Raw genomic sequence first — 4,189 nt, forward strand, 5'->3', positions numbered from 1 at the left:
GATTTTCCCCTACAGGCTACAGCAACGAAATTGAGGAGCGGTAATACTGCTCAGATTGAGGAGCAGTACACGTTAACATCAACCGTTGGATTCACAGAAATAAACGGTCCATATTAACTACAGGGTACGGTAAAAGAGCTCTATTCCTAGCGTCGGCGCCATTCTCCATTCCATCCAGAGGAAGGTAGAATTTGGAGCAGAACAAGTTTACTCAAGGGGATCTTGTTTAGTAGCTTTGGATCGTGGGACTCACCGTGAATTGTAAGCGAGCAATCGCTATAAACTTGACCCACGGGCTTGTAAACCGCATCGCGGTACTATTCTTCTTCAATACGGAGTATATGATTGACCATCGCGAACCAAATCACGTTTGGAAGAACGGGATGTTGGACATGGCAGACAAATCTCAGGATTTATTAAAAAAAATCATTGAACGAGAACTAGACTGTGAACAATACGATGCCACACGTAGACGTCCACGCACCTATGGGTATAGGCAAGTAGACGTCTCGTCGGTGTTTAGGTTGTATGGAGAGAGGCGGGTGGTATGGACAGAGGCGGCGCCGCTAGACGCGCAACGCCATGGCCCACCGCAGCAAGGTCCGGTTGAAGACTTGAAGGAGCCATCTTCGTCGCCCTCCTCCAGCGGCTCCTCCCCACGACCTCAAAATCCCTGTACTGCAGCGGCGCTCGGCGGCGGCATGGACATCTGAATTTTACAGTGGCCGCGCGACGGTCTTCATCCTGCAGGAGTTTGGCTTGGTCCTTTTCTTTTGTATAATCGAAAAATGATTCATCTGAGAAGACAAATTGTAACATCAATGGAAAGTGACGTGAAATTTGGTACAGATCCGAGTTCCTTCCAAATTTGAGATCCAGCTCCTGCCATGTTCCTGTTCTTGCAACGTTCAAAGCTCGTCTTGCAGCGTGAAAGGTCGCCGGCCGCCCCACCTCTGCATGCGAGGGCGCTGACCACCGTCAACTGGGAGGCCGGCTCCCTCCGCTCCCCCCTGCTGTGACGCCCCGTGCGGCCGGTTTCCTCATCCATCCCGGGGCGCTGCTCCGACGCCCAGCGCGGCCGGTTCCTTCAGCTCCGCCGCCTGCGACCACCTTGCACCGCCGCTTCGACGCCCAGCCGGCTTCCTTCTCTCCCCTTGCGCCCAGGCCCGGCTGCTCCCAAAGCGAGAACACCCGCCGCGGATTGGTTCTTTTTCAGCTCGAGCGCTCGTTGACTTGGTCGTCGGTGCCCTGCCTCTAAGAGCATACACACTCTTTAAAAAAACCACAGCTATAAACGCTTCTGCCTCCGACCACTGCAAGAGTGTGCCTCTGAGCAAAGAAACTAGTAAGTGCCGCTTCATCTGCAGGCAATCGCTAACAAATAAAAACAGTACCGGAAGTTGGAAAGGTGAGGTTGGAGGACTAGTACTTGGCTGTGAAAATGAGTTTTTAATTACATGGCGGGACTCAGTTTACAGGTGAAAAAAGAGCTAACATTGCAGCATTCGGTGATAAGAATAGAGGCACTCTGTAGGTCCTAGCTTAGAGGCAAAATTGTCTCTATGAACTGTGGATGCCCTAACAGGGCACTGGATTACGTTGGCCTGTGATTCTTGTTCGGCTGCTCTTAAAGTTCCCATTTGCACCTGCTATATGTCACACCGGCGACGCGGCATCCCCCGCCCGGCCGCTCCTGACCCCCCACGCGGATTTCACAGATCCTTAGTTACACCTAAAATTTTGGAATTCATTTTTAATTGCAGAAACAAACATGTTTGATTGGTACGGAGTTGGTCACAAGAATTCAATCTCAAATTTCATGGAATTGCACAATCTAACTCCAATTTCTCTCCACTCCAAAAGCATAATTTCCGTGGAATTGTCTCTCACCCTACAAATTCATGTGGTAGACAAACATGATTTTTTGAAAACAAGAAATTCAAATTCAATCAAATGAAATCCTATCAAAATTTGGATTTCATTTCATTTCATTTCTACCAAATGAAATGAAACCAAGGTTGCCAAACGGGCTGTACCTTCCAATTCCTTTACTCCGTCACTGGCCACCACAACCGTTGTCCTTGTATTTCTAGCGCCGGACGGAAGAGATTAGGCATCAAGTGATCCACGGTAGAAATCGGAGGCAACAATGAGTCGGATGGATGGCAACAAACTCCAAAGGTGCATCTGAACCTGCCGATATAATTTGTGCTACTGCTGTGCAGGGTCTTGTTTTAAGACTAGAGAGCAATGCATCATAGGTTATGGCTGCCCCATGGTAATGTCACGATAAGCACGTGTAGTTACATATATTTCAGATGAGGAATGATATCATAACAATCTCTGAATAAAATGTATGAGATACAATCTTTCAATTTAGTTGATTCAATTTGTTAATCTACCAACATTTTTATTTTCACCTTTTGGTGTACACTACTGACGGTCAGCATTGTGCCTGTCAATGAAAGGCGTTCTCCACCGACCTTTAGGTGGGCACCTGACAGTGGTCGCATGCACCGCTGACGATCGCCAAACCACCCGTACGCGGTATTACCGGACAAAAGGTAGTACTTAGTTACTCACTCCATTTCAAAACACAACTCATATTGATTTGTGCAGTTGGATCAATACAGCTCTCGTTTCTAGTGCCTGACCACTCATATTGGATTAGTAGTAAATAAATGTGAGTAGTTATTGACCGGTGCGGGTACCAAGAGAAAAACGAGGTGTGTTGTGAAACAAATGAGAAAAATCTATATGAGTTGTGTTTTGAAATGGAGAAAGTAGTTGAAGCATTTACACCACCCCACTAAAAACAAAATCATGAGTTATATCAGATCCAGATGATCCGCACCGTTCACATACCAGATTCAACGATCCAGTCGATCCTAATGATCTAAAACGTGAGTCTGACCATCCCCTCCCTCCCAATCCTCACCCATAGGGATAATACGTTCTTTACGAGTTTCAGACATGGATATTTTTTTAATAAAGAAAGCCATCAAAAGAAAATTTAAAGGCTACCATTTGCACTTAAGGAGTAAGTAGCATGGAGCTGAGTCCCAGCCGTCTCAGCCCCTCGTCACTCTCAGCCGTCGGAACGAATTTTGAGGCAATCGCTGGCCGTTCAATGTGCCTGGACCTCGCCTGGTTTTCAGCCCACAAAGCAAATCCGTTAACTTTTCAGCCCACGAAGCCACAGCGCTGGGTCTGGTACCAGGGGATTGATACGAGCTGTGACCACACAGAGGGAGCCTGGTGGCGGCAAAACCAAGGTTTGATCTTCACCGGAATGCGCAGGCTCCCCTCGCCTCCTCCTGCCATCTTGGAGCTGTGAGGTGAGGAAAATCTTGGATCCTGATATTCGCATCCATAAGTGTTTATTTTTACGAGTTGTGTGGTCTTGATCGGCAACGCCATGGCGAAAGACGTGATGCCGTTGAGAATAAAGTTACTCTGGTTCTTTCTCTGCTGCGGCGGTGCCTTAGCGGGCGGTGTCACGGGGCCAGAGAGTTTTACTCACCGCAGATTCGATGCGTATGATCTTGGGATTTTGAGTTTCTGTCCTCGCAGATTCGTTCATATGGATTTGATGAGTTTATGTCAGTGTGTCATGGTGATTTTGTTGGTATGGTCTTGTGTGGCTTTGGAGTTTTTTCGTGTTCTGGTGAAGATCTTGTGGTTTGACGACCGACTCAAGGGGCTTTTTGAAACCTTTGAAAGTAGTCAACATCATGCAGGGGTACGAGTGACAGCATTGCCGTTCAAGTCTAATTGCAGTTTCTTTACTGAAGCATCGACAAAAATTCGTATTGCAAAGATTAATATCATGGAGAAGATGTCTTTAAGATATTTCATTGTAATTCTTAGTTATATTATGAGTTGTTTTGTAATTTCTTGGGTCTATGATCCCAAGCATTTTACCTGTAACGATTATAGAGTTTGAATAAAGTTACAGGCTATTTAAAAAAAAAAAGAGACGCAGAACAGCGTCATCAACCCATGGGCCATGGCTTCGCCTGATTGGTCAAAAACCTTGGCCGTGACCGCCTCCTCCGCTCCCGCGAGCGATGCAACCTCTCGCCCGGCCTGCGGCGCCTCCCTGGGTTACCGCTCTCCTGCCCGGCGTCCGCGCGCTGCTTGCCCTCCTCATAACCACTGTCCGATCCGCTTCCGGCCGGATGGCATC

The 4,189-nt window shown here is 47.6% G+C and overlaps 1 long non-coding RNA gene across 1 annotated transcript; it reads right to left on the reverse strand.

Moving 5' to 3' along the window:
- Positions 1 to 412: 412 nt before the first annotated feature.
- LOC112270968 lies at positions 413 to 1,282 on the reverse strand. The gene is made up of 2 exons (XR_002963695.1): positions 848 to 1,282; positions 413 to 744 (listed from the first exon to the last, which is right to left on the reverse strand). It is a non-coding gene; the product is annotated as an uncharacterized LOC112270968 (long non-coding RNA).
- Between the last annotated feature and the right edge of the window lie 2,907 nt (positions 1,283 to 4,189).

Source organism: Brachypodium distachyon, chromosome 2 (genome assembly GCF_000005505.3).
Source record: "Brachypodium distachyon strain Bd21 chromosome 2, Brachypodium_distachyon_v3.0, whole genome shotgun sequence".
NCBI classification, from domain to species: domain Eukaryota; kingdom Viridiplantae; phylum Streptophyta; class Magnoliopsida; order Poales; family Poaceae; genus Brachypodium; species Brachypodium distachyon.